Below are 22,720 nucleotides of genomic sequence, written 5' to 3' on the forward strand. Positions count from 1 at the left end.
GACCCCGGTATACCACATCGTTCCAATTCACTCTATCCCTTGCAAGCCTTTCACCCTCCTGCATGCTCAGGCCCCGATCGCTCAAAATCTTTTTCACTCCATCTTTCCACCTCCAATTCGGTCTCCCACTTCTCCTCCGTTCCCTCCACCTCTGATACATATATCCTCTTTGTCAATCTTTTCTCACTCATTCTCTCCATGTGACCAAACCATTTCAAAACACCCTCTTCTGCTCTTTCAACCACACTCTTTTTATTACCACACATCTCTCTTACCCTTTCATTGCTTACTCAATCAAACCACCTCACACCACATATTGTCCTCAAACATCTCATTTCCAGCACATCCATCCTCCTCTGCACAACTCTATCTATAGCCCACGCCTCGCAACCATAGAACATTGTTGGAACCACTATTCCTTCAAACATATCCATTTTTGCTTTCCAAGATAACGTTCTCGACTTCCACACATTTTCCAACGCTCCCAGAACCTTCACCCCCTCCCCCACCTTATGATTCACTTCCGCTTTCGTGGTTCCATTCGCTGCCAAATCCACTCCCAGATATCTAAAACACTTCACTTCCTCCAGTTTTTCTCCATTCAAACTTACCTCCCAACTGACTTTTCCTTCACCCCTACTGTACCTAATAACCTTGCTCTTATTCACCATACCTCTACTTCACTATAAATTTCACAGAGCCTCTTAACACATATCCCTGGTTCCTGGCTAATGAATTCCATTTCCTAGTCTACTTTACTGTAGAAGTTAAGGTTTGCATAGTTTTTGTGATTACATCTTTATTTCCTGTCTTCCCCATACTGTTTTAATGTCCTTACTACTTATTCAAACTTGAGCGTTACATGATCACTTTTTCCAAATGATTATCACATATAATTTGCTCACTATCCATGCTGCTAGTATGAGTAAAGATAAGATCTATTAATGATGGTTTATCAGTCCCTCTCATCCAAGTGTGCTCTGAGACATGTCAGTGTTGGTAATTTTCCTGTGTACACTTATAGAATTGCATCTTTATGACTCCCAAATACCATGAGAATCCAAATTCCCTCAGTCTTTCTCTTTTCAACTGAAATCCCCATTATCCATGTTTTCCCATTTCTAAGAAGTGTTTCACTGTTCATATACCATCCTGATTGGTCCTTCATTGTTATGATTGTATATTTGTTTTGGTTTGTTACATTTCTTTGGAGAATTATATATTAATAACACTACTATGCTTTTCTTCACTACAGTTACTGAGAAGGTTATGTTCCTGACCAAATCTTCCAGGTGTAACTCTTATGGATGGGTTATACCATACCTGAAACAACTTTGATTAACACCAAGATACAGTACCACACTCTGTCTCAACATGAATTAGATAATATTCATTGAAATACAGGAAATGGTCCCATACTGAAACATAGTGATGGTGATTTAGGTACTGCAGGAGTGTGATGGGGTGGACTGTCATTTACTGGGAGGAAGAGTGAGTGGCTCTAAAGTTATCTGGATCACCTCTGTATTATGTGACACTCCAAAAACTGCCATATCACAGGTAATGCAGACACTGTCTATTAGAATAACATTGATAAAAGTAGCAGTGAGGGAGACCCATAGACTTGGTTATAACCATGAGTTTCTGGCCAGTATCAAACCTCATAAACAACTTTAACTTCAAGACTGACAGTCTTACATACTATACTCCCATAATTAATTACCTTAGATGATCCTTCCAGACACACTGGAATGCCTACACACTCTGAATGATCAGGCAGAAGTGAACACAAACTAATTATTTTTTCCAGCTGATGGGACACAAATCGAATGATGTTTTGCTGACATAATTAAGATATGCATGATAATAATTTTATAAATACTCATTATCAAACTGGGGTGAAGTACTTTATTCTTAATGTGAATCACCTTTGTCATCCTCTTTGACACTATTATTACCAACACTTCTGCCACCCCCTTGTCACCAACTCTACAGTTAATACCACCACCATCTTCCACAACCTCTGCAACCAGCTGTTCCTTCCATTATGCAACCACTTTTGCCACCAACTCTCCAATCATTTGTCTCAGCACCACTACTACAACTCTTATCACTTCATTTGTATATGTGCCTCCTTCTCTTGCCACAAATACTACCATCATCCTTGCTACCACTTCTGCCACCCATCGCCAGCAACTCTGCCAGTCCTTGGCAACAGCACTCCCACCATCCCTTCTGTACCCATCACCTTAGCCACCTCTGCTACCATCATAGGCTACATCTGTGTGCCACAGCTTATGTTATCCCCTCTGCCACCTTATTTGGCATCTACTTTGCTACCTCATGTAACTGCCACTTCGTCACCACTTCTGCATTCGTCTTTACCATCACTTTTGCCATTACTTCTGCCATTATCCTTGTTACCACCACTACCACTTCTGTAATAACTTGTGCCACCACTTTGGCCACCTCCTCAGCAGCCATCTCACCTTCCCACTTTGCAGCCTCTACTACCACCATTACAGCCAATAATATAACTGCAGTTGTCATCACCACTGCCACAATCTCCACCTCCACTTTACAATCTTTGCCACCACCAACTCTGCCATCATCTTTGTCACCATCATTACCACTACCTATTCCAACTCCTCCACCACCTGAGGCATCATCTTTACCACTACCATCACCTTTGCAGCCACTTATGCCACTACCTCTGCCATTCCCCTTTTCATTAGCACTATTACCATCTCTTTCCAACCACTACCACAGCACCACCTTATATGATGACCTTGGCACCATTTTTGCCACATTTTGCCTATTTACCACTACTTCTGCCAACCCCTTTGCCACCATCACTACTACCACCTCTACAACCACCTCTGCCAACCCCTTTGTCACCACCACTTCCACCACCCTTGATGTTTCCTCCACTATCTCTACCAGCACACAAGTTCAGTTGTTAGCCCCTGTCTGATATACTACAGTCATATAAGTTCGTATGCTGACGCATGCTGACGCATGCTGATGAAGCACTTCAGAATCTCAACAAACGTAGTTTACCCAGACCTACATTTCATTTCTCAGTGAACATCTTGACCAGAGATTACTTATGTTTATTAATATCACTGATTGATGTTCCTGGACTCCACCTGATCGAGGTTATGCTGCGAATGAAGTCACCCTTGGTAAGGTTGTATTACTGAGAACACAGTGTCATCAAAGAACATCTTACTCCAAAGGAGTCTGCATTTCCCTTCAACTGGAAGTAGTGCAGCCTTGGGCTGCAGAGACCTTTAGAAAGGGCCAAGGTAACACCAGTACTCTAGAAATTGGTCCTGGAGTAATAATAAATGAAATATCATTAAGATTTATTCATCTGTGTGTCATGCAAACTTCACACTCCGTTACATACTCACTGTTGTTTGTAGCTTTCATGTTTAATTTGCTTTATCATTTTTAGGTGAGGTTAGCTTCCTCCACGTCAGGTGCAAGTTCAAGCTTCCCAGTTATTTGCTCAGGAGAGTTCCATTATGGTGCTGACTGTTGATGCAACACTTACAGTTGGGGATCTGTCAAGAAAGAAGAGGATTCTATCAGAATCTATAAAACATTGGGGTAAGGTTTATTTCCACTGATTTATCAGCTGTTAAAACTTTGTCATTAGTTTCTTTCTTTATTTGGTAAACTAGGTGTCGTTCCATTGCTCTTCCTCCCAGAAATGTATTGGGATTATTTCCAATCAATTTGGTACCAGTATATGAAATATATTACCAATATACATTGCATCTTCCCTTTAATATTATTGAAAGTATATGATAGTGAAATACACTATTGTGTACAGGTCAGCAGCCTTGGGTAGGGCAGATTTCAGATTTTGTAATTGGTCATAGTATAGATATAATCATTGCCAAAGTGACCTGATAGCAGACTGAATAGATTACAGCTTTAACTGTGGACTTTTATTTTGCCTATGTGTAATTCCTTAGAAGTTTTAGATAACATGACTACTTATTATGTGTAGTGAACTACACATAGTGTTTGCATCTCCAGTTACCTCATTGCACTTTATTTGGAGGTGGTTTTGAACTTGTCGGGCCTCATCTCTTGGACATTCTCTGCTGACTTATAGTTATTATGTGTAGTGAACTACACATAATGTTTGCATCTGTAGTTACCTCATTGCACTTTATTTGGAGGTAGTTTTGAACTTGTCGGGCCTAATCTCTTGGACAGTCTGTGCTGACTTACAACTCCTTAATTTTGTGTATGATGTCTGCACTAATCATGGCTTCAGTCATTTTATTCCATTTTTTCTGTTACACTTATGTTGTGAAAGTACTTCTTAGCATCTTCTGAACAAGTTTCTTGCTTAATTTCATGTTATTCCTCTTGTATTTTATCCTTCCTTGTATTCTAACTATCTAAAAGGGGAAACAGAAGAAGGAGTCACGCGGGGAGTGCTCATCCTCCTCGATGGCTCAGATTGAGGTGTCTAAATGTGTGTGGATGTAACCAAGATGAGAAAAAAGGAGAGATAGGTACTATGTTTGAGGAAAGGAGCCTGGATATTTTGGCTCTGAGTGAAACAAAGCTCAAGGGTAAAGGGGAAGAGTGGTTTGGGAATGTCTTGGGAGTAAAGTCAGGGGTTAGTGACAGGACAAGAGCAAGGGAAGGAGTAGCACTACTCCCGAAACAGGAGTGGTGGGAGTATGTGACAGAGTGTAAGAAAGTAAACTCTACATTGATAGGGATAAAACTGAAAGTTGATAGAGAAAAATGGGTGATTATTGGTGCATATGCACCTGGGCATGAGAAGAAAGATCATGAGACGCAAGTGTTTTGGGAGCAACTGAATGAGTGTGTTAGTGGTTATGATGCACGAGACCGGGTTATAGTGATGGGTGATTTGAATGCAAAGGTGAGTAATGTGGCAGTTGAGGGAATAATTGGTATACATGGGGTGTTCAGTGTTGTAAATGGAAATGGTGAAGAGCTTGTAGATTTATGTGCTGAAAAAGGACTGGTGATTGGGAATACCTGGTTTAAAAAGAGAGATATACATAAGTATACATATATAAGTAGGAGAGATGGCCAGAGAGCGTTATTGGATTACGAGTTAATTGATAGGCGGGCGAAAGAGAGACTTTTGGATGTTAATGTGCTGAGAGGTGCAACTGGAGGGATGTCTGATCATTATCTTGTGGAGGCGAAGGTGAAGATGTGTAGAGGTTTTCAGAAAAGAAGAGAGAATGTTGGGATGAAGAGAGTGGTGAAAATAAGAGAACTTGGGAAGGGGACTTGTGTGAGGAAGTACCAGGAGAGACTGAGTACAGAATGGAAAAAGGTGAGAACAAAGGACATAAGGGGAGTGGGGGAGGAATGGGATGTATTTAGGGAAGCAGTGATGGCTTGCGAAAAAGATGCTTGTGGCATGAGAAGCGTGTTAGGTGGGCAGATTAGAAAGGGTAGTGAGTGGTGGGATGAAGAAGTAAGATTATTAGTGAAAGAGAAGAGAGGCATTTGGACGATTTTTGCCGGGAAATAATGCAAATGACTGGGAGATGTATAAAAGAAAGAGGCAGGAGGTCAAGAGAAAGATTCAAGAGGTGAAAAAGAGGGCAAATGAGAGTTGGGGTGAGAGAGTAAGACAAGTGCGTAAGACAAGGGAACAAATGGGAGCTTCAGTGAAGGGGGCTAATGGGGAGGTGATAACAAGTAGTGGTGATGTGAGAAGGAGATGGAGTGAGTATTTTGAAGGTTTGTTGAATGTGTTTGATGAAGAAGTGGCAGATACAGGGTGTTTTGGTCGAGGTGGTGAGCAAAGTGAGAGAGTTAGGGAAAATGATTTGATAAACAGAGAAGAGGCAATAAAAGCTTTGCGGAAGATGAAAGCCGGCAAGGCAGCGGGTTTGGATGATACTGCAGTGTAATTTATTAAAAAAGGGGATGACTGTACTGTTGACTGGTTGGTAAGGTTATTTAATGTATGTATGATTCATGGTGAGTTGCCTGAAGATTGGCAGAATGCTTGCATAGTGCCATTGTACAAAGGCAAAGGGGACAAAGTGAGTGCGCAAATTACAGAGGTATAAGTTTGTTGAGTATTCCTGGTAAATTATATGGGAGGGTATTGATTGAGAGGGTGATGGCATGTACAGAGCATCAGATTGGGGAAGAGCAGTGTGGTTTCAGAAGTGGTAGAGGATGTGTGGATCAGGTGTTTGTTTTGAAGAGCGTATGTGAGAAATACTTAGAAAAGCAAATGGATTTGTATGTAGCATTTATGGATGTGGAGAAGGCATATGATAGAGTTGATAGAGATGCTCTGTGGAAGTAATTAAGAATATATGGTGTGGGAGGCAAGTTGTTAGAAGCAATGAAAAGTTTTTATCGAGGATGTAAGGCATGTGTACGTGTAGGAAGAGAGGAAAGTGATTGGTTCTCAGTGAATGTAGGTTTGCGGCAGGGGTATATGATGTCTCCATGGTTGTTTAATTTGTTTATGGATGGGGTTATTAGGGAGGTGAATGCAAGAGTTTTGGAAAGAGAGGCAAGTATGCAGTCTGTTGTGGATGAGAGAGCTTGGGAAGTGAGTCATTTGTTGTTCGCTGATGATACAGCGCTGGTGGCTGATTCATGTGAGAAACTGCAGAAGCTGGTGACTGAGTTTGGTAAAGTGTGTGAAAGAAGAAAGTTGAGAGTAAATGTGAATATGAGCAAGGTTATTAGGTACAGTAGGGTTGAGGGTCAAGTCAACTGGGAGGTAAGTTTGAATGGAGAAAAACTGGAGGAAGTGAAGTGTTTTAGATATCTGGGAGTGGATTTGGCAGCGGATGGAACCATGGAAGCGGAAGTGAATCATAGGGTGGGGGAGGGGGCGAAAGCTCTGGGAGCGTTGAAGAATGTGTGGAAGTCGAGAACATTATCTCAGAAAGCAAAAATGGATATGTTTGAAGGCATAGTGGTTCCAACAATGTTGTATTGTTGCGAGGCGTGGGCTATGGATAGAGTTGTACGCAAGAGGGTGGATGTGCTGGAAATGAGATGTTTGAGGACAATATGTGGTGTGAGGTGTTTGATCGAGTAAGTAATAATAGAGTAAGAGAGATGTGTGGTAATAAAAAGAGTGTGGTTGAGAGAGCAGAAGAGGGTGTTTTGAAATGGTTTGGTCACATGAGAGAATGAGTGAGGAAAGACTGACAAAGAGGATATATGTGTCAGAGGTGGAGGGAACGAAGAGATGTGGGAGAACAAATTGGAGGTGGAAAGATGGAGTGAAAAAAGATTTTGAGTGATTGGGGTCTGAACATGCAGGAGAGTGAAAGGCATGCAAGGAATGGAGTGAATTAGAATGATGTGGTATACCGGGGTCGACGTACTGTCAGTGGATTGAATCAGGGCATGTGAAGCGTCTGGGGTAAACCATGGAAAGTTCTGTGGGGCCTGGATGTGGAAAGGGAGCTGTGGTTTCGGTGCATTATTACATGACAGCAAGAGACTGAGTGTGAACGAATGTGGCCTTTGTTGTCTTTTCCTAGCGCTACCTCGCACACATGAGGGGGGAGGGGGTTGTTATTCCATGTGTGGCGAGGTGGCGATGGGAATGAATAAAGGCAGACAGTATGAATAATGTACATATATATATATATATATGTCTGTGTATGTATATGCATACGTTGAAATGTATAGGTGTGTATATGTGCATGTGTGGACGTGTATGTATATACATGTGTATGTGGGTGGGTTGGGCCATTCTTTCGTCTGTTTCCTTGCGCTACCTCGCTGAGCGGGAGTTCGGGGGGAGACAGCGACCAAGTATAATAAGTATAATGATAATCACTGTGCTGTTTTTTCTTCGTGGTCTCGTTAAATCTTGGATATTTTATAATGGTAATATTTCTCTACATCTCATTAGTCTGTGCATGTGCATCTAAAGATCACTGAGAGTCTTATTTTTATGCCTATAATATTCTACATTGTTTCTTCACTTTTTTATTTTTTTTCATTGTTTCCTCATACCATGTAGAGGACATATTGCACTTTTTACCCCATAGTGATTGAACATTCTGGTTTCTGAAATATTGCTGTTGTTCCTTGTTTCAGGAAAACTTGTAATTGCTTTATCATCACTTCATGTTATATACATTTTAAGGACACTGGGTGGAAGGCTTATTCCAAGTTATGTACTCTTTCAGATACCAGGAGAGACTTCTAATGAAATTCCTCCACCTTTATTGGTGGTAGAGAATTACCAACTGCATTGTATTTGCGAAGGGGGTGGTACACCTAATGTACATTGGGTTAGCAGGACACAATTAGATGTAGTGAGCAGCTGAGTACCTTCCTTGACCTCATAAGCTACAGCAGCTACTGCTACATCTGGCACTGCTGCATACACATGTTAGGACAAGTACTTCACATACTTGACATTAAGACAGGTTATGCCAAAAGAAAATTTAAGAGGGTTAAAAAATGCTGTTACTTGGCCGTGGGAGAACAGTATTGTATTGAAGTATTTGATTGCACATTGTATGTGGATATAACTGAAACAAATATAAAAAAAAAACTATACTTGAAAGGGTAATTATGATCTACTTGAAAAAAAACTATAGAATTGATTAAGCACATTAATTTGTGCAGATTTGATGATTCCTCCCCAAACATCTTCTACAACTATAGAATTGATTAACCACAACAATTGTTTGTGCAGATTGATGTACCTTCGCAAACATCTTTTTCAACTATAGAACTGATTAACCACAACAATTATTTGTGCAGAGTTGATGATTTGTTTCCAAATATCTTCATTTAATAAGATTTTTCCATAAACGAGTAGCATTAAAAGTTTAGATATAGATGGGTATTAATACTTATTATTGTAGATCAGTAAGGATTTTTTTTTTCTGAACACCAAAGCCAATTTAAACTTTACTGAGGATAAATGCATCCTTTGGATAATTGAAGGCTTTTTGTTAAGGTGGGTTTAAGTGCTGAATCACATGTAAAATTTTCTTGACATATATGGAATACATCTCTTGTATTGGCCACCATCATCACTGACCGACTCAAACCAGCATTGACCAGTCATCTTGCCACCATAAGACCGTAAGCAGAAGTCTGCTGAGATGATGTTGCTTATCAGCAGATGGCAGCAGGTTACATGATCCAATTGTTGTCCTGTCTCATAGCATATAATCCATTTAAGTACTTTGATCCTAAACAACTACCAACCCACACATACTGGCTACTTATGTAAGCGGTGTTATTGGACTTCACCTGCTTGAGGTTACACCACAAGTGAAAGGTTGTCTTTTGCAAGGCTGTGTCATTAGGAGTATATCCTCATGAAAGAACTTACTACAAAGGACTCTATATTTCCTTGCTATGGAAGTAGTGCAATCTTGGGGCTGCAGGAGCCTTTTTAGGAAGGTCCTGGGTAACACCATGAATCTTTAAATCAGAATGGTACTACGGTAATTATAAAGAAACTTTTGTATGCAACTTTTCTTAAACATTGCATAATATTCCCAGCGACCAGTCCTCCTACATTACATACCTGAAAGCTTCTTACTATTTTCATTTATAACAGGGACCTTATGACCTTGATTATACCCTCTTTTTCCACATAACTCAGCTTTACATTCATATCCATAGCAATAAAAATTTGATCCTTTGCATGAGAACTGTGAAAGCACTTACTCATTTCTCCTAAAATGTATTCCTATCTTTTTCAGTCCTATTATCTTGTGATACATGGGTACCAACGGTCATTCACCTCATTTTTGCTTTAAAAACAAAGAAACACAAAGGAATTCTAACAGCAACAGCCCACTCAGTTTTTTCGAGGCTGTTTGTGTTAGAGGAAGAGATATGAAGCTCACTGATCAGTGTAAAAGTAGAAAGACATACAAATTGAAGTAAAAAATACTGTGAACTTTTCATGTAGCTAGGAGGCTCAAATGATGTCAGTTGTTGATTTCAGTGGAAATACTTATCAAATCTATTTTTAAACATATCTGTAGTATTACTTTCAAACAGTCTAATTGTAAATCATTTCGCATATCAATAATCCTGTTGAAAAAAGTAGCTTTTTCTTCATTGGGGGTGAAATGCTTGCCACAGTCTGTAACCATTACTATCAGTGAAATCAACTGACATGCAACCAAGATGAGGAGGAAGGAGATATAGATAGTATGTGTGAGGAAAGGAACCAGAATGTTTTGACTTTGGCTTTTAAGTGAAACAAATTTCAAGGGTAAAGGAGATGAATTGAGTAAAGTCTGGTTCGTGAGAAGGCAAACACTAAGGAAGGGGGAGCACTTTTGCTGAAGCAGTTGTTGTAAGAATGGTGAAACTTGTAAGGATTTGAGGCTCCAGACCAATGTGGGTTAAAAAGGTGGATTGCAAGAGATGGGTGATAACATACAAATAGGGTAGTCGGTGAAGAGAGCAATGGGGAAAGTGGTAACAGGAAGTAATGAAGTGAGGAGATGGAGTGAGTATTTTGAAGGACTGCTGTATGTGTTTGATAAAAGGGTGGCAGATGTAGGGTGTTTTGGTGGGGATGGTATGCAAAGTGAGAGACTTAGAGAGTATTTTGGTGAAAAGAGATGAGGTGGTGAAAGCCTTGTGTAGGATGAAATGTCGTATCCTGGCTGGAGTGGATGGCATTGCTTTTGAGTTTAATTAGAAAGTGGGTGACTGTGTTGTTGATTGGTTAGTTTGGATTTTCATTGTATGTATGGATCATGGTGATGTGCCTGATGATTGGCAGAATGCATGTATATTGCCATTAATAAAGGTACAAGGAATAAATGTGAGTGTTCAAACTACAGAGTGTACCAGAATAAATGTTTGTTCAAAAGAGTGTACCAGTTAAGGGGTATGGGAGGGGAGGGTGATGACTGAGAGAGTGAAGGCACGTACAGAGCACTAGACAGAAGAACAGTATGGTTTTAGAAATGCTAGAGGATGTGTGGATCAGGTGTTTGCCTAGAAGTATGTGTATGAGAAATAGTTAGAGAAACTGATGGATTTGTTTGTGGATATGGAGGAAAGCATATGACAGGGTTGATAGAGATGCCTTGTGAAAGGTCTTGAGAATATATGGTGTAAGACGAACTCAGCTAGAAGCAGCGGAGAAGCATATGAACAAATAGGAAGAGCAGAGAGTGAATGGTTTCAAGTGAAGGTTGGTCTTCTGCAGGGGTGTGTGATGTCACCATGGTTGTTTAATTTGTTAATGGAAGGGTTTGGTGAGGGAGGTAATGCAAGAGTCTTGGAGTGAGGATGAGTATGCAGTCTGTATGGGATGAGAATGCCTGGGAAGTGTCAATTGTTGTTTGCTGATGGTAACAACACGTGGCAGATTTTAGTGTGTAACTGCAAAATTTGGTGACCAAGTTTAGAAGAGTTTGTGAAAAAAAGTAGAGAGTAAATATGAATAAAAGCAAGGTTATATGGTTTCTAGCAGGGATAAGGACAGGTTAGTAGGGGTATGAGTCTAAAAGAGAAAACTTAGAGGAAGTGAAGTGTTTTAGATACTTGGGAGTGGATATGGCAGGAAACAGAACCGTGGGAGCTGAAGTGAGCCACAGGGTGGGTGTTGGGGCAAAGATTTTAGGTGCACTGGGGAATGTTTGGATAGAAGAGGGTCACTGTCTTTATGGCAAATTATGGATGTGTCTGTATAATAGTCCAGTACGTGCTATATGGATGTGAGGTACGGGCTTTAGATATAAAATGTATGAGGGGATGGGATCTGAATGTGCTGGAAATAGAATGTTTGAGGACAGCATGTGGTGTTAGGGGGGTTGATTGGATAAGAAATGGTTGGGTAAGAGAGTGGTGCAGTGCTAAGAGGAGTATTTATTTGAAGGTTGATGAGGACATGCTGGAAGTTTGGACAGAGGGAGAGAATGAGTGAGGAAAGCATGACTGAGAGGATACGCATGGAGGGAACAAGGAAAAGGGGGAAACCAAGAAGGAGTTGGAGGGATGGAGTGAAAGATGCTTAGAAAGCTTGGGGTCTGAATATATTGGAGGGTGGTGTGCAAGGGATCGGTGAATTGGAGCAATGTGGTTTATAGGGAACAACATGCTATCAGTGGGCTGAACCAAGGCATATGAAGTGGTTTAAGGGAAACCACAGAAAGGGGAGTGGGTCTGGTTGTGGATAGGTAGCTTTGGTATAGTGCATTGCACATGACAGCTAGAGAGTGTATATGAACAGATGTGAACATTTCTTCCTCAGTCTTTGGTGCTACTTCACTGATGTGGGAAATGGTGAATACGTATGAAAGAAAAGATTTTGTACACATGTTGGCCATTTCATAAGTTAGTGAAGTAGCTAGCAGGAACAGGAGTACTACTGCTTAGGTTTTCTGGAGGGATAGTGGCAGTGTTTGTTATGAACCCTCATTTCAGGCCCAGTTCACTGTCTTTATTTCATTTACCTCATCCATGTGGGTTGCTGGCATCCAGCCTCATTACACTCGTTTACTCGTACACAATACTTGACACCACATACTTCATCCACTTCTTATCTCTCCTTCTGTTTTTTCTTACTCTGCAGACTATGATTCATAGGAGTTCAATCACCACTACTCTCTCTGGTACCAATTCAGAGCAGTGCCAACAGTTGAGAAGGCCCACTTGACTGTCATCCATGTGCTTGGGATTCATCACACTTCCATAACTACAGCTCCTAGACCTGGCTCGCTTTGTATCCATTTCTGCAACATTCACAGCCTTAATTCTAACTTCCTCTCTGTTAAATATTATCTTATTACCTCCTCCTCTGCCTCTTTTATTTCTCCCTGAAATCCTGCTGTCCAAGGCTTCTTCTCTACAGCATTAGAATCTTTACTATAATTTCCATCGTCGTTTCTACTGCGAGGTGGAGTTCATGTTTACGGAAATACAAAAACGCCCATTAGTTGTTATGATGATCTTGAATCTCTTGACTTTGATGCCATCTGACTCAAAATCTATCTGCCCTCTGTTACCTTGCTTTCATGTTTAATTTGCTTTATCTTCACTTCATGTTATATACATTTTAAGGACACTGGGTGGAAGGCATTATTCCAAGTTATGTACTCTTTCAGATACCAGGAGAGACTTCTAATGAAATTCCTCCACCTTTATTGGTGGTAGAGAATTACCAACTGCATTGTATTTGCGAAGGGGGTGGTACACCTAATGTACATTGGGTTAGCAGGACACAATTAGATGTAGTGAGCAGCTGAGTACCTTCCTTGACCTCATAAGCTACAGCAGCTACTGCTACATCTGGCACTGCTGCATACACATGTTAGGACAAGTCACTTCACATATTGACATTAAGACAGGTTATGCCAAAAGAAAATTTAAGAGGGTTAAAAAATGCTGTTACTTGGCCGTGGGAGAACAGTATTGTATTGAAGTATTTGATTGCACATTGTATGTGGATATAACTGAAACAAATAAAAAAAAAACCTATACTTGAAAGGGTAATTATGATCTACTTGAAAAAAAACTATAGAATTGATTAAGCACATTAATTTGTGCAGATTTGATGATTCCTCCCCAAACATCTTCTACAACTATAGAATTGATTAACCACAACAATTGTTTGTGCAGATTTGATGATTCCTCCCCAAACATCTTCTACAACTATAGAATTGATTAACCACAACAATTATTTGTGCAGAGTTGATGATTTGTTTCCAAATATCTTCATTATAAAGATTTTTCCATACAGTAGCATTAAAAGATTAGATATAGATGGGTATTAATACTTATTATTGTAGATCAGTAAGGATTTTTTTTTTCTGAACACCAAAGCCAATTTAAACTTTACTGAGGATAAATGCATCCTTTGGATAATTGAAGGCTTTTTGTTAAGGTGGGTTTAAGTGCTGAATCACATGTAAAATTTTCTTGACATATATGGAATACATCTCTTGTATTGGCCACCATCATCACTGACCGACTCAAACCAGCATTGACCAGTCATCTTGCACATAAGACCGTAAGCAGAAGTCTGCTGAGATGATGTTGCTTATCAGCAGATGGCAGCAGGTTACATGATCCAATTGTTGTCCTGTCTCATAGCATATAATCCATTTAAGTACTTTGATCCTAAACAACTACCAACCCACACATACTGGCTACTTATGTAAGCGGTGTTATTGGACTTCACCTGCTTGAGGTTACACCACAAGTGAAGGTTGGTCTTCTGCAGGGGTGTGTGATGTCACCATGGTTGTTTAATTTGTTTATGGATGGGGTTATTAGGGAGGTGAATGCAAGAGTTTTGGAAAGAGAGGTCACTGTCTATTATGGCAAATATGGATGTGTCTGTATAATAGTCCAGTACGTGCTATATGGATGTGAGGTACGGGCTTTAGATATAAATGTAGAGGACATATTGCACTTTTTACCCCATAGTGATTGAACATTCTGGTTTCTGAAATATTGCTGTTGTTCCTTGTTTCAGGAAAACTTGTAATTGCTTTATCATCACTTCATGTTATATACATTTTAAGGACACTGGGTGGAAGGCATTATTCCAAGTTATGTACTCTTTCAGATACCAGGAGAGACTTCTAATGAAATTCCTCCACCTTTATTGGTGGTAGAGAATTACCAACTGCATTGTATTTGCGAAGGGGGTGGTACACCTAATGTACATTGGGTTAGCAGGACACAATTAGATGTAGTGAGCAGCTGAGTACCTTCCTTGACCTCATAAGCTACAGCAGCTACTGCTACATCTGGCACTGCTGCATACACATGTTAGGACAAGTCACTTCACATATTGACATTAAGACAGGTTATGCCAAAAGAAAATTTAAGAGGGTTAAAAAATGCTGTTACTTGGCCGTGGGAGAACAGTATTGTATTGAAGTATTTGATTGCACATTGTATGTGGATATAACTGAAACAAATAAAAAAAAAACCTATACTTGAAAGGGTAATTATGATCTACTTGAAAAAAAACTATAGAATTGATTAAGCACATTAATTTGTGCAGATTTGATGATTCCTCCCCAAACATCTTCTACAACTATAGAATTGATTAACCACAACAATTGTTTGTGCAGATTGATGTACCTTCGCAAACATCTTTTTCAACTATAGAACTGATTAACCACAACAATTGTTTGTGCAGATTTGATGATTCCTCCCCAAACATCTTCTACAACTATAGAATTGATTAACCACAACAATTATTTGTGCAGAGTTGATGATTTGTTTCCAAATATCTTCATTATAAAGATTTTTCCATACAGTAGCATTAAAAGATTAGATATAGATGGGTATTAATACTTATTATTGTAGATCAGTAAGGATTTTTTTTTTCTGAACACCAAAGCCAATTTAAACTTTACTGAGGATAAATGCATCCTTTGGATAATTGAAGGCTTTTTGTTAAGGTGGGTTTAAGTGCTGAATCACATGTAAAATTTTCTTGACATATATGGAATACATCTCTTGTATTGGCCACCATCATCACTGACCGACTCAAACCAGCATTGACCAGTCATCTTGCACATAAGACCGTAAGCAGAAGTCTGCTGAGATGATGTTGCTTATCAGCAGATGGCAGCAGGTTACATGATCCAATTGTTGTCCTGTCTCATAGCATATAATCCATTTAAGTACTTTGATCCTAAACAACTACCAACCCACACATACTGGCTACTTATGTAAGCGGTGTTATTGGACTTCACCTGCTTGAGGTTACACCACAAGTGAAGGTTGGTCTTCTGCAGGGGTGTGTGATGTCACCATGGTTGTTTAATTTGTTTATGGATGGGGTTTTTAGCGAGGTGAATGCAAGAGTTTTGGAAAGAGAGGTCACTGTCTATTATGGCAAATATGGATGTGTCTGTATAATAGTCCAGTACGTGCTATATGGATGTGAGGTACGGGCTTTAGATATAAATGTAGAGGACATATTGCACTTTTTACCCCATAGTGATTGAACATTCTGGTTTCTGAAATATTGCTGTTGTTCCTTGTTTCAGGAAAACTTGTAATTGCTTTATCATCACTTCATGTTATATACATTTTAAGGACACTGGGTGGAAGGCATTATTCCAAGTTATGTACTCTTTCAGATACCAGGAGAGACTTCTAATGAAATTCCTCCACCTTTATTGGTGGTAGAGAATTACCAACTGCATTGTATTTGCGAAGGGGGTGGTACACCTAATGTACATTGGGTTAGCAGGACACAATTAATGAATTTTTTTTTTTTTTTTTTTTTTTTTTTTTTTTTTTTTTTTTTTTTTTTTTTTTTTTTTTTTTTTTTTTTTTTTTTTTTTTTTTTTTTTTTTTTTTTTTTTTTTTTTTTTTTTTTTTTTTTTTTTTTTTTTTTTTTTTTTTTTTTTTTTTTTTTTTTTTTTTTTTTTTTTTTTTTTTTTTTTTTTTTTTTTTTTTTTTTTTTTTTTTTTTTTTTTTTTTTTTTTTTTTTTTTTTTTTTTTTTTTTTTTTTTTTTTTTTTTTTTTTTTGTTTTTGATCGAGTAAGTAATGAAAGGGTAAGAGAGATGTGTGGTAATAAAAAGAGTGTGGTTGAGAGAGCAGAAGAGGGTGTTTTGAAATGGTTTGGTCACATGAGAGAATGAGTGAGGAAAGACTGACAAAGAGGATATATGTGTCAGAGGTGGAGGGAACGAAGAGATGTGGGAGAACAAATTGGAGGTGGAAAGATGGAGTGAAAAAGATTTTGAGTGATTGGGGTCTGAACATGCAGGAGAGTGAAAGGCATGCAAGGAATGGAGTGAATTAGAATGATGTGGTATACCGGGGTCGAGGGTGCTGTCAATGGATTGAACCAGGGCATGTGAAGTGTCTAGGGTAAACCATGGAAAGTTCTGTGGGGCCTGGATGTGGAAAGGGAGCTGTGGTTTCGGTGCATTATTACATGACAGCAAGAGACTGAGTGTGAACGAATGTGGCCTCTGTTGTCTTTTCCTAGCGCTACCTCGCGCACATGCAGGGGAGGGGGGTTTTTCATTTCATGTGTGGCGGGGTGGCGACGAGAATGAATAAAGGCAGCAAGTATGAATTATGTACATGTGTATATATGTATATGTCTGTGTATGTATATGCATACGTTGAAATGTATAGGTGTGTATATGTGCATGTGTGGACGTGTATGTATATACATGTGTATGTGGGTGGGTTGGGCCATTCTTTCGTCTGTTTCCTTGCGCTACCTCGCTAGCGCGGGAGACAGCGACAAAGCAAAATAAATAAATAAATAAATCCTCTTGTTGTTCCATTCCTCAAAAAGCTGTTCCATGTCCATGTCATTGATTTGTTCTAAGTAGGTGGGCAACCCTGGAACCTCTAGTCTTTTTTTGTAATTCTGCTTTCTTGATTTTGGTACCATCTTTGCTGCCCTCCTCTGGACCTTCTCTATTGGTAATTTGTGCTTCTTAAGGTGTAGTAACCAAAAATGAGAAGCATATTTGAGTTTTGGCCTTACCTAGGATATGAATATCTTTCTAAGTGTTTCCTTATCCATATACTTGAAAGTTATTCTAATATTTGACAGCAGACAGCTTGCCATCTTCTGTTTCTCCTAATGTCTAAGGATAATGTCAACATAGTATATGTTGGCCTTCTTACACACAGAATCCTGCAGCTTATTTCCTGCTGGATGATAATCATATTGTGGCCTTCACTCACTTTGTTTTATCCTTATTACTTTACAATTGCTTGGGTTGAACTCCATCAAACATGTATCAGATCAGTTTTAAGTCTGTTTAGGTCCCCTTGTAAGCTAATGCAATTTTACTCTCTTTTCACGTCTTTCATAATGTTTGCATCTGTAGTTACCTCATTGCACTTTATTTGGAGGTGGTTTTGAACTTGTCGGGCCTCATCTCTTGGACATTCTCTGCTGACTTATAGTTATTATGTGTAGTGAACTACACATAGTGTTTGCATCTGCAGTTACCTCATTGCACTTTATTTGGAGGTAGTTTTGAACTTGTCGGGCCTCATCTCTTGGACATTCTCTGCTGACTTATAGTTATTATGTGTAGTGAACTACACATAATGTTTGCATCTGCAGTTACCTCATTGCACTTTATTTGGAGGTAGTTTTGAACTTGTCGGGCCTCATCTCTTGGACATTCTCTGCTGACTTATAGTTATTATGTGTAGTGAACTACACATAATGTTTGCATCTCCTGCCAACATATTCAGGTAGGATTCCATATCTTCAGGCAAGTCATTGATATAGATCAAGAAGAGTAATAGTCCCAGAACCAAACCCTTTGGCACTCCAATGATCACCTTAACTCATTTTGAAAAGGCTCCTCTGACATGTGTCCTTTGTTTCCTTCCTCTAAGATAATTTAACATCCATTAAAGGAGCTTTCCTCCTTATTCTTGCCTGGTGACCCAGCTTTTTAATCAGCGTCTTATGTGGTGCAGTGTCACGTGTTTTCTGGCTGTCCAGATACAAACATTTCATTCAGTTTTCTCTTTTGTCAAAGACAGAACTCACTTTCCCACAGAAATCCAAGAGGTTTGTTATACATGACCTCCTTCCCCTCAAACCATGCTGTCTCTTACTTAGGAAGCATCCCACCAACGAAAATCATCCATTGTTTTCTTATGATATTTTCCAGCAGTAGCAGGTGGCTCCCGCTGCTGCTGCTGTTCTGTAGTGGTGATATGTGGCAGGCAGCCACTCATCGGGAGGTACTACCACCTGGGTTTTGGGAGGGATAGTGGCAGTAGCGAATGAGGTAGCACTTGTTACTTAACCTTTTCAGTCCAGATAGCTCTTAATTTCCCTTGCTTCAACCACTTTGTGGGTTGCTGGCATCCAGCCTCATTACACTCGTTTACTCGTACACAATACTTGACACCACATACTTCATCCACTTCTTATCTCTCCTTCTGTTTTTTCTTACTCTGCAGACTATGATTCATAGGAGTTCAATCACCACTACTCTCTCTGGTACCAATTCAGAGCAGTGCCAACAGTTGAGAAGGCCCACTTGACTGTCATCCATGTGCTTGGGATTCATCACACTTCCATAAACTACAGCTCCTAGACCTGGCTCGCTTTGTATCCATTTCTGCAACATTCACAGCCTTAATTCTAACTTCCTCTCTGTTAAATATTATCTTATTACCTCCTCTCTGCTCTTTTATTTCTCCCTGAAATCCTGCTGTCCAAGGCTTCTTCTCTACAGCATTAGAATCTTTACTATAATTTCCATCGTCGTTTCTACTGCGAGGTGGAGTTCATGTTTACGGAAATACAAAAACGCCCATTAGTTGTTATGATGATCTTGAATCTCTTGACTTTGATGCCATCTGACTCAAAATCTATCTGCCCTCTGTTACCTTGCTTTCATGTTTAATATATTTCCCTCCCAATTCCTCGCAACTATTCAAAATTATTGCCATGAAACGCAACTCTCTTCTCATGCACACACTGAGATCCTGCACATAGGGTATTTCAGTGTCCATCACAAAGATTATGTATGGCTCAGACTCCTCCATTGCTCTCATTTTTGTTGTACAAAATCTTTGAAACTGTCCTAAGCCCTAACTTTCTCAAACACTTAGAATCCCACTCCTTTATGTCAAAGCATAGATATGGATTTTGCAATGCTAGGTCTACTGGTGGCATGTACTGGTGGCGTGTGACTCACCTCTGTTCCTCCTCTCTTAGGGATTTTGGTGGTAGAACTTTTGTTGTAGCTCTCAACATCATAGCATTTGATGGTGTGGTATGAATCATAGTTTCCTAAAGTACCTTTCTTTACTTACACTGCTTCTCTTTGTCGTCAAATATGTCATTTCCTCTCAGGCTGCTTCATCATCACCACAGTAGTTGTCAGTGGAGTGACTTCCTACTCTAATCCTATCAGTAGCAGTGTTCGTCTGGGTTCTTTCCTTACAACTACTCTCTTTCTTCTCTCAAGAAATGATCTCTTTTGCTTTCAACCCTATTCACACTTATACTGATGATTCAACTTTACATACTTCTCATTTTTCCTCTCCTCCCTTTAATACTTTCAATTTCTTATACTGATCATGTTTCCTCTCTCAGTTTGGACCTGTACAGCATTTTGGATTGGGGAAACAGTAGCCTTGTAAAATTTGAAAGTGCTAAAATGTAATTTCTCCCTATATTTCTTTCATAGAACTAGTTGCTTTCTTTGGTTCAATTTCAAAACACCCTCTTCTGCTCTCTCAACCACGCTCTTTTTATTTCCACACATCTCTCTTACCCTTTCATTGCTTACTCAATCAAACCACCTCACACCACATATTGTCCTCAAACATCTCATTTCCAGCACATCCATCCTCCTGCGCACAACTCTATCCATAGCCACGCCTCGCAACCATAGAACATTGTTGGAACCACTATTCCTTCAAACATATCCATTTTTGCTTTCCAAGATAACGTTCTCGACTTCCACACATTCTTCAAGGCTCCCAGAGCTTTCGCCCCCTCCCCCACCTTATGATTCACTTCCGCTTTCGTGGTTCCATTCGCTGCCAAATCCACTCCCAGATATCTAAAACACTTTACTTCCTCCAATTTTTCTCCATTCAAACTTACCTCCCAATTGACTTGCCCCTCAAACCTACTGTACCTAACTACCTTGCTCTTATTCACCATACCTCTACTTCACTATAAATTTTCACAGAGCCTCTTAACACATATCCCTGGTTCCTGGCTAATGAATTCCATTTCCTAGTCTACTTTACTGTAGAAGTTAAGGTTTGCATAGTTTTTGTGATTACATCTTTATTTCCTGTCTTCCCCATACTGTTTTAATGTCTTACTACTTATTCAAACTTGAGCGTTACATGATCACTTTTCCAAATGATTATCACATATAATTTGCTCACTATCCATGCTGCTAGTATGAGTAAAGATAAGATCTATTAATGATGGTTTATCAGTCCCTCTCATCCAAGTGTGCTCTGAGACATGTCAGTGTTGGTAATTTTCCTGTGTACACTTATAAATTGCATCTTCCCTTTAATATTATTGAAAGTATATGATAGTGAAATACACTATTGTGTACAGGTCAGCAGCCTTGGGTAGGGCAGATTTCAGATTTTGTAATTGGTCATAGTATAGATATAATCATTGCCAAAGTGACCTGATAGCAGACTGAATAGATTACAGCTTTAACTGTGGACTTTTATTTTGCCTATGTGTAATTCCTTAGAAGTTTTAGATAACATGACTACTTATTATGTGTAGTGAACTACACATAATGTTTGCATCTGTAGTTACCTCATTGCACTTTATTTGGAGGTAGTTTTGAATTGTCGGGCACTAATCTCTTGGACAGTCTGTGCTGACTTACAACTCCTTAATTTTGTGTATGATGTCTGCACTAATCATGGCTTCATCATTTTATTCCATTTTTTCTGTTACACTTATGTTGTGAAAGTACTTCTAGCATCTTCTGAACAAGTTTCTTGCTTAATTTCATGTTATTCCTCTTGTATTTTATCCTTCCTTGTATTCTAACTATCTAAAAGGGGAAACAGAAGAAGGAGTCACGCGGGGAGTGCTCATCCTCCTCGATGGCTCAGATTGAGGTGTCTAAATGTGTGTGGATGTAACCAAGATGAGAAAAAAGGAGAGATAGGTACTATGTTTGAGGAAAGGAGCCTGGATATTTTGGCTCTGAGTGAAACAAAGCTCAAGGGTAAAGGGGAAGAGTGGTTTGGGAATGTCTTGGGAGTAAAGTCAGGGGTTAGTGAAAGGACAAGAGCAGGGAAGGAGTAGCACTACTCCCGAAACAGGAGTGGTGGAGTATGTGACAGAGTGTAAGAAAGTAAACTCTACATTGATAGGGATAAAACTGAAAGTTGATAGAGAAAAATGGGTGATTATTGGTGCATATGCACCTGGGCATGAGAAGAAAGATCATGAGACGCAAGTGTTTTGGGAGCAACTGAATGAGTGTGTTAGTGGTTATGATGCACGAGACCGGGTTATAGTGATGGTGATTTGAATGCAAAGGTGAGTAATGTGGCAGTTGAGGGAATAATTGGTATACATGGGGTGTTCAGTGTTGTAAATGGAAATGGTGAAGAGCTTGTAGATTTATGTGCTGAAAAAGGATGGTGATTGGGAATACCTGGTTTAAAAAGAGAGATATACATAAGTATACATATATAAGTAGGAGAGATGGCCAGAGAGCGTTATTGGATTACGAGTTAATTGATAGGCGGGCGAAAGAGAGACTTTTGGATGTTAATGTGCTGAGAGGTGCAACTGGAGGGATGTCTGATCATTATCTTGTGGAGGCGAAGGTGAAGATGTGTAGAGGTTTTCAGAAAAGAAGAGAGAATGTTGGGATGAAGAGAGTGGTGAAAATAAGAGAACTTGGGAAGGGGACTTGTGTGAGGAAGTACCAGGAGAGACTTCTAATGAAATTCCTCCACCTTTATTGGTGGTAGAGAATTACCACTGCATTGGTATTTGCGAAGAAGGGGGTGGTACACCTAATGTACATTGGGTTAGCAGGACACAATTAGATGTAGTGAGCAGCTGAGTACCTTCCTTGACCTCATAAGCTACAGCAGCTACTGCTACATCTGGCACTGCTGCATACACATGTTAGGACAAGTCACTTCACATATTGACATTAAGACAGGTTATGCCAAAAGAAAATTTAAGAGGGTTAAAAAATGCTGTTACTTGGCCGTGGGAGAACAGTATTGTAT

General features: G+C 39.5%; 1 long non-coding RNA gene across 5 annotated transcripts in view; it reads left to right on the forward strand.

Annotated features, from left to right (window-relative positions):
* LOC139760014 (uncharacterized) overlaps positions 1–3,609 on the forward strand; it is a 44,767-nt gene extending 41,158 nt beyond the window's left edge. For 4 of the 5 annotated variants that reach the window (XR_011715201.1, XR_011715202.1, XR_011715203.1 and 1 more), the window contains 2 exons: positions 1,256–1,560; positions 3,461–3,609. This is a non-coding gene — a long non-coding RNA (uncharacterized lncRNA). The remainder of the gene's footprint in view (positions 1–1,255; positions 1,561–3,460) is intronic. The other variant, XR_011715200.1, reaches the window with a different exon arrangement.
* Positions 3,610–22,720: the final 19,111 nt, after the last annotated feature.

The sequence above is a fragment of the Panulirus ornatus genome, chromosome 34 (genome assembly GCF_036320965.1).
Source record: "Panulirus ornatus isolate Po-2019 chromosome 34, ASM3632096v1, whole genome shotgun sequence".
Taxonomy (NCBI): domain Eukaryota; kingdom Metazoa; phylum Arthropoda; class Malacostraca; order Decapoda; family Palinuridae; genus Panulirus; species Panulirus ornatus.